Raw genomic sequence first — 11,694 nt, 5'->3', positions numbered from 1 at the left:
ACAGGCTGTTTGTTTTCTTTTTTTTCCTCTGCTGCTGCAACACTTGCATGCATTTTAAAATGTGTTTTGGTGTCGGGGAGGGTTTTGGGTTTTTATTCTAACACAAGGTAACCCAGCAAAACTGAGAAGCTAAAAAGTGATGTATTTTTTCCCAGCTGGAATCTTATGCAGTTAATTGGCTTGCTTGCCTATAATGAGGTAAAACTTACAGACCCATGTTTTTTTCATACAGAGTGTGTTGGCAACAGAACTTTGGTAGAGTGTGATCTGGGTAGGCAGGGATTAATGGAGACAGGGAGAGTGGAGAAGAGACAGGAAGCTCAGAGTCTTTTGTCTGTGCTAGAGCCGCCTCTTGCTGACTCACTTTTGCTCTCCTCATTCTGTGAACTATGACAAAATCTATTTTTTTTTTCCAATTATTCCTGGAAAACCAATGTTAAATCAATAAGAAAAAGCCACAAAGTTGAGGTAGGAAGCACAACAGTAAAGTGAGACATTCAATGCAACCAAGATAGCCTCCTTAATTAGATATTGCATCATTTGATAACACTGCTTTCATTCTGAGAGCAACAACCAGTCAGACCTCTTGCACCTCCTCAGATACCTCACAGTAATCCAGAGGAGATTGCTGAAATCCCAGGCCATGCTGTATGAAACTAGCAGGAGCTCCTCGAGTGTTTGCTTTGTTGGAAGGAGAAATGAAATGAATGTTTCCTTAATAAAGAAAAATAGGTAATATTTTTAACATAATGAGATAATTTTTTACTCCTCTGGTATATTCATTACACCCGATGAAGTTCTGTCATCATAATCTAGGTGGCCAGGAGTTGATCTGTTAGATTTAGACTTTAATTCAGCATTCATTAGCAGCATCATTACTTTAAAGTGTTTATAGAAATGGGGTGTCAGCTTTGCGTTCCCTTTTTTTTTTTAAGCAACACTGTCAATTTAAAATGTCTTCCTCTGTACAGCCAAGTGCACAATTTTTGAAATCTAATTTCATGTGCACAATCAGTGTCTGCTGGTTTTTTTGGCTGCCTCTGCAAAGGGAAAGCAAGGAAGCTAGCATCACATTTTGTTTTATAGCCACTTTCAGGTTCATGATGATGAAAAATGTGGAGTAAGCAGAGTGGAAGGATGACAGAAACCTGTTTAAAATCAACTGTTTTGATTTAAATGAAACAAACAAACAAACAGCTGCTGAATGCTTTTGTTGCATTACATTTATACACTTATTTACGGAGTATTACAAAATTGTGTGTGTTGGAAATTCCTAAAGTACCTTCCCTGGCATGAATACAGTGTTTTAACCAGTCTTGACTTTTTTACCAGCTGATTTTTTTTTTTTTAATAGCATACTCTACAAATTCTTTTAGGTGCTGATTCATTGAAAGATTCGTACACAACAAAAAGTTTTGATAATTTTATTCCAGCTGTGAAAGAGTAGGTAGGCAATACCAGAACCTGTGTTAAAACCTTTTGAAATATGTCAACTCAGGCTGGCAAAGCACAGTGGATAGGTGGATGTAGTGGTTTTGATCCAGTTCTTTGGAGCAGGAGAAGGGTCTAAAATTGTATTACTGTATTTGTCACGTTGGGGCTTGGGGATGACGTTGGCAGGACAGTGGCTGCAATTTACATGTATTCCCGTTAAACCTGCCATTTCAAGACTTGTGTCTGGCTCAAGTTTAACAGGCAGCCAAACACCAGTTGAGGGTGGTAAAGAGTGTACTTGCTGCCACTTGTGCCCTTACCCATGTGTCCCAGTTGCAGGGACCAGTTTATCACTAGATGGGTATAACCAAAACTGTGTATTCTACCCCCCCTCTGTCATTTCTGATGGACTGTTAATAATGGATCATTTGCAGCAGCTGCCCAGGGCACACCTGACACCTCAGGCTACAGGCTTGGTGTTAAACCCTGCGAGGCACTGAAGTGTTTCTTTGTCTTCACACCAATGACTCAGTTGTGACAACTCCCTTCTGGGGGGAGCACCCTCACACCCAGCCTGAGGGGTCATCTCTGCTAATGGGCCATACTGGGCTGGCATAATAGGCAGCTTCAATGACCTAGACCACCAGAGACTCCAAAAATATCCCATGACTCACAGAGTTAAATCACCCATTTTGAAACTCCCCACCCTGGGGAAGGTGCTGAGCATTCCCACCTGAACCTGAGCATATGTAATCTTGGGGGTTTGAGACTTGTGATACCACTCATCAGATCGAGGGGAGGACCAGAACTCTAACAGGACTGTGATCATTACTTCAGCAGGACTGCCACCATCATCTGGATCAACAGGTTTCCTTTCCTTTTACTTTGCACGCGGAGGGAGCATTGGTGCTCAGCACAGGGGCTAATGAACACCGTTCCTTTCTTGTCCCGGGGTGCTGGGTTATACAGCTGTCTTTGGGGCTTAAAACCAGGGTTTTTTCTCTGTATCTTTGTATTTATTGTAATCTTTTTAGTAAATTTTAGCTCTGACTTGTAATCTCTCGAGTTGGGTTCATTTCTCCTGCTGGTTTAGTGTTAAACCAGCACATCATGTGTCTCCAGTCTTCTTGGTATCCACCTCTCAAGCTGAAATGGTAGGTTCATCTCTATGGCCTGGCTGGTTTTTTGCATCTTAGCTGAAGTGCATGCTGCTAATCACCAACAATGGACTTTAGGGTAACCTAAAGTTCTATAAATTCTAATTGATAGTGTCCTATATGGCTGCTGAGAGAACCATGTCTCTGTGATTAAAAAGTCTTCTTTAACTGCCCACTTCTCAGGCTTACTACAGCAAATAAATCTGGATGGATTTTTTATTCAGTTTCCCATTTTTTGACCAGTGCTATCTTGGAGTATATAAGTAATATGCTTTCCCTTTTTCCACCTATTTTTCCTTTTTTTCACTGGCTATCTGATCCTTCAAACCAAGATAAATTTCCCTAGGTGTTGCCACCCTCCTCCTGGATCAATGTCTCAGGTCTGGCTCAGATCATTGCATAACTAGATATCGTTATCCTCGAATTACCATGTTTCTTCCTTTCTCTCCACGGGATATAGGAATGGCTTGACCACACTGCAGTGGCAGGGCAGATCTTTGGCCTGAGCCATAGTGAGGCTGGGAAAACCTGCGCCTTGCTTGGGCTGAGGAGGTCTGCACAAGGAAGGCTGCATGTGTACTACGTCATAACACAGACACCATCCCAGAGGTATGAGGGCTGAGAGGGATGCTAGCCCTAGTGTACTCTGGCAACCATAGAGAGTAGACTAGAAGCAAGAAGAAAGAGTGTGGGTTAGGAACTGGAGCTGTTTGGAGCTTTGTCCCCTTGCCTTGCACCTGGGGCAGAGCCTGCTTTTCTATGTCTCCAGGTAGGCTGAATCTTTGCTCTGCAGAAGAGGGAGAGAGGTGCTTTTCATTCCCGTGGTGCCTCTCATTGGCAGCCTTCAGTGCTCAGCCTTCAGCTGTTAAAAGCTGCTGTCATCCTGTCTTTTTTGAAAGAAAGGATTTCTCATTCCTCGTTTCATCAGAAAATTAAGGCCCAAGCAAACTGGAAAGAGTGGGTCCTCCATGTTAGCAGGGGATCTAATCCTGTAACTATTTACTTCAGAACTCTGTGGGCACTACTTATGTTTGCAGCTCTTCAGCTGTTCCGTAGCTGTCGTAATAACTCATTGCTTTGCCCTGAGCACAGATGGGAAAACTCAGGCTTATCTCTCATGGATCACCATCTTCCACTGTAATCAGTAGATCCTGCTGGCTGAAGTAATCCCACATTGACAGAGCATGGAGTAAGCTCTTTAAAAGATAGTGAATTTCTCATCATGATACTAAATTGGCACTTAAATGAGTTTAAACCAAAGATTTTCAGGACAAATAATCCATGCTGCCTGCAGAACATATGGTCCTGAAGTGCTCCAGTAGGGTTTTTGCTGCTGAGATTGTAAATTACATTTTTTCCATCTGGAATTAGGTCCCATTATGGAATGTGTTCCTGACTCCGACATTGTCAGTATCTCTGTGACAGAGAGGTAGTGAGGGTATCTCCATTACAGCTGCTGTGTCCATTTCCTCAAGGCAGCAGCTCATGACAGGTCTGAGAAATCCCTTGTTTTGGCCCGTGTGATGCAGGATACTCTTAGCAGCTTCTACAGAGGCAGATGGGGCTTTTCTTAGCGGGAGAGCTGATTTTACAGAACAGCACTGCTGTTGCAAAGACTGCTTTCAGTTTAGTTCTCCTGTATGGAAGGAAGTCCAATCTCAGCTGAAGCATCCTCCAGCTAGAAAAGAATTAAGAAGGCAAGTCAAGAGAGTGTGGATTAGGAGGCAATGACCTGTTTACTGAGGGCTTTCCTTTGCCCTCATGTTTTAGAGGACACTGTTGGAGCAGCTGAGAGGCAGAAAATGTCTGTTCCCTCTATCTGGCCAGCCATTCCCATGGCAAAGGATCATTCTGGTTATTGGTACCTGTGACCTGGCAGGACAGTCCTGCTTCAGGTATGCCAGTCTCCTGGAGTCTCTTGATTTTCATTCCATGCCTAAGGAGGTAAGTGCAGCAATGCAGGTCTTAGGTCAAAGGTCTGGGCAACCCAGCATTCTGTGTCCCACAGTAGCAAATACAGATGCCTCAAGAGTGTAGGTAGGTAGTGATGATCTTCCAGGCTAATTTCCCGCTCTCCAGACATCTGTGGCTGCAGGATTTTCTAGGGTCAGATAAGTTTTCTTTCTCTTTAGACTTCTGTTGCTATTTGAGATCTGCTTAAACTACTAGCATCCACCTGCCTTGGGGCAAGGAGCTCCATTTCATTACTGAGCTGCATAGAACCACCTCCTTTTGGCTGCTTGGACTTTGCAAAGAGCCAGCTTTCCATCACAGGAGTCATATCTATTCACTGCCTTACAGTGATATCTGAATTCAGGCCGATTAACTTCACAGCCAGTGCTTTAACAAAGTTAGATCTTAGGGTGGTATAAGAGAAATACCTTTCTATGGCCTATCACAATTGCAGTGCCTGGCTCCCATGAGAAGGGAGATGTTATTAGCAGAAGACAATGTATTGTCATCTTCTGATCTTAAAAGTCCATGAGGATCTCTTACTGTTTTCTTTATTTCTCTCTCCCCTTCCTCTCCCCCTGCCCTGCAGATTTATATAGTTCAGTAAAATCATGCAGCATCTCTTAGGTAATGAGTCTGCATAGGGAATAGCTAAACATCCACACCAATAAAATGTTGTTTTAATGATGGCAATTCTCTGTCCCATATTAATTTTTCACACTCTCTAGACAGCACTTTTTTATCAAGATACCCTGTCAAATGCTTTGCTAGCTTTACTGAAAGGTAAAGAGCAAAAAAGCTCCCAGGTATGGCAAAAACATTTCTAATTGCTGTAATTGTAAAAGTTGTAATTGTTCTCACACCCTGTGTAATTTGCTGTCTTTACTGAATATATACATTATACATATTATAATTTTCTTTTATATAGTGCCTTCTCTCTGAGAATTTCTGCATCCCCAGAACTTTCAGTATTTAATACATAAAATATTCTATATGAACGGTCATTAAAGGTCACCCTTAGAAACACTGAGAGGATGAATTTAGCCCATGGGGAAAGGATTGTGAAATCATTTATCTGTGACCTCTAACTTCCCTAAAGGCCTCAGGATCTAAGCAGGCTGAAGAAAACTTTGTTTACTGTCAGTCTCTCTGTTTGCAAACTTGGACCACACTGATGTCGTTCTCATCCCTGCTTCTGTCCCTGCCATGTCCACGTCTCCTGCTGTGGCTGCAGGAGCTTGATGGTATTTCTCGATGCGTGTTGGAACCAGGATTCCACATGCACCAGGCTGAGAGAAATTGGAATTAAACCCTTGTGGAATTAAGAGCGAGGAAGATCCACAGTGTTTAAGTATTTTCCTGTGTGGGTAACACAGCCCTGTAATGATGGTGTCAGAGGCCCAATGCAGAAGCTAATTTTTGCCAGCATCCTTACCAGCCATATAGCAAAAGACTGGCACTGCTACTCACCTCAGTCTGCTGGTCTGCTTTTCACAAGCTCTTAAGTGTGAGGAACTGCATGACTTTGGCCCAAAAAAGCCGTTTAAGGTGTACTCCTTCGAGCAAAAAATGTGTATTTTTAAAGACTAGCAAAAGTCCATTAAGATATGCACTTACAGAGCAAATACATGCAGCATGTCCCTGGACAACCTCCTTCTCCTTGAGCAATGTGGTTGTCAGTCCCCTGGGCAGCGACAGCTTGCCCGGAGCCTACTCTCCAGTTCTCACTGCAGTGTGAAGCATTCCCTGGTAAGGGGAGGACTCATGTAATTAGTTGCAGCTATGTGTCTAGGGGGTCTGTCTGAGGAGTTGTGAAAAAAGCCCCACACCAGCTGCTTGCATGGCTGCTATTGCTTAGGCCTGAAGTCACAACCCAACCAGAAAAGGGAAGGAGAAGAAAGTGGTAGACACTTATCACACCAGTTCAGTGAGCTTCCACAGAGCATCACCACTGAGCAGGAGCCAGGATTTGAGACTGCGCTTTGACCTTGGTGATATCTGAACTGATGTTTTTATCTATTTCCTCTAGCTGTGAAATGGGGTTAATAATTTTCTCAGCTGCAGTACAATATTGCAAAATAATAGATACTAAAAACTATTTTGTGATCAGATAGGCCTGACAGCCTTGCTACTCATCATGCAGTGCTGATGGCAAATTATCATTAAAAAGCTCAGCGCTTTAAATCCACAATATCTAGCACCACAGCTTGTGCTTCACTGTGCCATGTCAATGAACATGTTTCCCATGACAGGTATTTATTGGCGTGTCCTTCATTCTGTTTAAAGATTCCTTTTTTACTCCTTGAGGACCAAAAAGAAATAGATAGGGAGAGGTAGGGGAAAAAGTAATAAAGAGATAAAAGTCACAGCCTATTTTACACAATCGTGTACTGTATTGCACTCCCCTGACCATCTACTTTGTCAGTCTCTGAAGGATCTATGTAGCAGCTGGAATAATAATTGAGAATTACGGCTTAGAAGGCAATTTATAATCTGATGGATAGTTTATGGCACTGATTTTCATCCCTGATGATACTAACAAAACATGACAGGGAAAATAATCACATGAAGCCAAGAATGAAACCAGCACGAGCTGCCAGCAGGTGCCTCTTGTCAGCCCTGTGCTCTCCTATGGTTATGAAAACAGAGGAGTTTCCTATGAACACTAGGACAGAGCTCATGCTGAGAAATGCTGAGTGGTCCCGCAAAAGTGATGAGCATTTAGTGTCTCCCTTGGACTATTGCAGAAGTTCATCACCTTTATGGAGGTGCTGAGTACCCCCAAAGATTGAGATCTGTCAGGAGTGTGCACATCAGCCATTTATTTTTTGCACAATATACATTTGCTCTTTGAAAATGCACTTACACCCACTCCCAGTCATTCACATTTTGGTGACCTTTAAATGCACACATTAAAAGGATACTGCCAGTGCAGAATAACAATATGTTATTTCTGTAATAATGTGTATGTGTAATATACACATATTGTGTATATGTGTGTAATATGGGACAAATTGAACTGAAAATCTGGGAAGCATTTAAAACAAAACCTGTAAACAGAGAAAAAAGACAAACAACACAAAACAAAGCCCCAGAAAACTTTGTGCTTTTCCTGCAATGATGGTGTTTTCCTTTCTTTTAGACTTCACGTAATTTGGAACCACAAACAATAGATTTATCAGTTTATTTCCCATTTACAGCTAGTTTCACTAACTAGATTCCCAGACATCCTAAGACAATGTTGCCTTCCTTTGATTCATAGCATTAGGGAATGATTACATGAAACAAGACTATTCTTCCTCATCAGACTGAATTACTGACACTAAATTAGGTAATATTGTCTAATATTTACTTAAATTTTTAAAATTTTTTTTCAAAGATGTTTTAGAATGTGATAGTCAAGGTTGGTTTCAAATATCTTTTGTATGTGTTTTCAAAAAACAGTGTCCCTTTACATGATATTCTGAGCCTTAACCATCTCCTTCATCCAAAGATAATGTTATGTTAAAGTGTCTTAGTTCCACACATAATTTATGGCAGCATCAGCCTGATGCTGCAGCTGAAACCAGCCAACTTACTCCCTTATCCTGTACTTGCACCAGCCCTCACATCTGTGCTGCCCTTTGCGTAGCTGTGTGGTGAAATGGAGCAGGAACTCAGTTCAGTAAACAATTTAACTGTCAACCCCCTCCTTCCCAAGTTATACCTCCCTTTAGTTTCAATCATATTTTAGCCTCAGTTTCCCATCTGAGGCTGAGTGTGGAGTATTGCTGGCTGCTGCAGCCTGGGTGGTCTCTGCACCTGAACCCAGATCTTGGATGGATTAGGGGTTTTTCTAACTACTCTGCACACTCAGTAGTTAAGATGGCTGAAGATTTTTACTCCTCCTTTCTCAAACAGCCACCATAGAGCCTCACCAGGGCTGGTGATGGCTGACTTCTAGTCTTCCAAATTAAAAAGAACTTAAAAATGTCTTATTTGGCTTCAGCCAGCTTTCAAATGTCAGAATAAATGATGCTCTTTCACTTCTTGACTGACCTCATTTAAAAGCAGCAGCCAAAAGTACGCCAGAGGAAGCAAAATGAGAATTTTGGTGTAAGAAAAATAGAGAATTTCAGCTCTTCTAGGAAGCCATGGGAAAGAAAGTTCCATCTAAATGTTTTTGCTGTCCTAGGAAACACACACTCCTCCACCCTCCAGAGAAATGGGTAGTGCATGGGATCCTGTAAAGGGCACTCAGCTGGAAAGGGAAAACCTTAATGTCACCAACTAGTGATGATCCATTACTAGGGAGAATCCAGGGATGGAAGAGATAGATTAAGCCCCGCAGGAATATACATTAACTTGAAAAGGGCACTGTTACCAAGCCAGCTGCTGAAGGCTAGGGATGCAGACTGTGTGTGGAGGGATTGTTTAATGGAAACTTCAACATTTTGCTACTGCTGGCAGTATATACAGATGTTTATAACAAGTGTGTAGAGCTGAAATTCAGTCAGCAGGGCTCAGAATTTTACTCCTAAAGAGTCTTCTGTGTCCTCTGAGACTGGAGTCTGACAAAGCATACTGGTTGCAGTGTCCTTTGGGAAATGCCATTCATTGGTGGCTTTTGGAACTCGTTTCACAATGAAAGGTAAGTACGGCCTTTTTCTATGTCCAGGTTAAATAAGCTTCACCTTTTTGCCCCTGAAATTGCTTCTACTATGTCTTTTCTGTGACAGCAAGCCCGACCCTTCCTCTCACTTTGAGATAGGGAGACAACACATAACCTGGTGCATACAGAGGCTGCCACCCAGGCTAAGGACATTTCTGAAGAACACACCTCAATTCTATCCAGAGATCCTTGTGGCAGCAATTCAGCAGTGAAGGCTTGGAGCGGAAAGTCTATCAGCTTGTGCTGATACTCTCGTAAGCGTTGTCCCCCAGTACATATGGACTCCCATGAAACACTGTTTGGGAGTTTCCACTTGTATACCTTTCAACAAACTCATTTCTAGCTTCACCTTGTCTCTTTTTACAGTCCTGAGACCAGTCACTCATACAGAATTAAATCTGCTGTTATGCTCTCTGGTACTGAATTATCCATACAGGCTGCTATCCTCACTTTGCTTCTTTCACTTTCTTTGAAAGCCTGTTCTATGGTCCAGGCTCACTCAGACCCTGAACATTTCAAAGCTTTATGCTCTCCTTCAAGGATGCCCAAGGGCAGCACTGCCAGCTGGCGAAGGCAAAACACTCCAGATGAATCTTTGCTTGCTTATTTTCTCTTTCATTCTTCTCTGCAGCTTGTATTCTTTAGGACTTGCCACACAATAAAAAAGAAAAAAATACAGGAATCAAATAATGTAATTAATATTTGCTAGTCACCTCGTTTCAGATTTGGAAAGTATCAAAGCACCAAAATTCATCAAAATGAAAATTGGAAAGGAGATACTGGCAGAATTGAGGGATACACATGCCTGTCTTGCAAGCATTCATGCCACGTGCTTTGCTCCTCAGCCAAGTTATTTCTCAGAGGCATCTTTTTCAGCGCTGGTCCCTGAGGACCATGAAGTGGCAGCCCTTCTTACTGGTCTTAAAACACCAAGCCTGCAAAGTGAGCTCCAAACACAGCACAGGAGCACAGGGCCACCAGTTTGATGTACAAGGCCCCAGGTTCTTCTTCCAGGTTTTGCCATCAGCCCTTAAGCATCTCATCACGATTTCCTAGTCTGTTTAGATGTGGCTTGGACCCCATAGTGTGGTGCTGATCTCCTCTCTCATATGAGCTCCTGTCACCCTGTACTGCAGTTACTAATAATTCAGAGCCAATGCCACTAGGCAGCTATTCCTTATAAGTTTTGAGTCTTGTGTCTACATACAAGCTTCTATAAATAAGCAAGCAAGCACCTGTCTCTATGCTCCAAGAGGTGAGACCATATGACACTATAAAGAAAAAAAGGAAGACTTTTGCTGAGTAGAAACCATAAGTAAAAAATATCCCGAAACTCAAACCAACAAAACAAATAAAACCCCAAAAATTTTCTTGATGATCTTGAGTTATCTTTTTCCCACTGAAAGCCCATATTTGCTTTGAAATTGAATTGCTCTCAGTGTCTATAGTTATGTCACTTTTCTGAGAAACTGCTATATTTTCTGAAGTAGACAATTACAAAATTTAAAACAAAGCCAGGCCTTTGTTGCCTCATCCTCTAGGCAGGAGCTGCAATCTGTTCCTCTTCCCAGACAAGGCAACATCCTGCCAGGAGTTCTCAGGAGCCTGTGATGATGGAGCCAAAGTTCAGTGATGAGAACACAACATGGATGGTATTCAAGCTATGTCAGTGACTAATCATGGCAACCCTAAGTGATCCCTTCTCCTTGTAAAATGGGTAGAATTGTGTTTATCTATTCCTGTAATGCCCTATGGGATCTGTGTTAATTAAGTAATTAAAAGAAACTCATAGTATATTATTGTAGGACAACTAAACAATGGCTAGGACTTCGGTAAGACAGCTACAGATAGTGGTGCATGGTTTTAGTGCTCTGTTTGAGCAGTGCTTATGGAGAAGAAAACAAGATGTTGAGGACAACACATGAGAACTAATGAGAATAATACATGAGATGGGAGAGGAGAGAGAACCAACACAAATTGGGGTTTGCTGCACATAGTAATTTTCTTCATGGAAAGGGTAGCCAGGCCTTGGAAGGGGATGCCCAGGGAGGTGGTGGAGTCACCATCCCTGGAGGTGTTCAAGGAAGGACCGGACGTGGCGCTCAGTATTCTGGTCTAGCTGACAAGGTGGGAATCAGTCACAGGTTGGACCCAATGATCTCGAAGGTCTTTTCCAACCCGAATGATTCTGATTCTGGTATTTCTTTTTGATATATATTCTCCCTGAGTAGTTCTTTACGCTCCTAGTTGCCTCAAGAGAGTTATACAATCAGCCTAGTTAAAAAGGTTTTCTGAAGGGTAAAGTTAGAAGTGAAACTTCATAAAATTAAAGCAGACTTATAGCATTGGGCAATGAAGTGCTAGAGTTCATTACAGAGGTACTACTGGCACTACTTTCCTGGTAGGCAAGGAACACATTGCTGTAAATTTTCTGAGAGTGGATTCAGATTTTTTTCTTCTTCTCTTGAGCTCTTTTCAACTTTTACTCCTTGCTACATC

Source organism: Pipra filicauda, unplaced genomic scaffold (assembly GCF_003945595.2).
Source record: "Pipra filicauda isolate LSUMZ 115617 unplaced genomic scaffold, ASM394559v2 scaffold139_size1960392_pilon, whole genome shotgun sequence".
NCBI lineage: Eukaryota > Metazoa > Chordata > Aves > Passeriformes > Pipridae > Pipra > Pipra filicauda.
The sequence above is the reverse complement of the archived record's forward strand: the minus strand, read 5'-3'. Positions refer to the sequence as shown.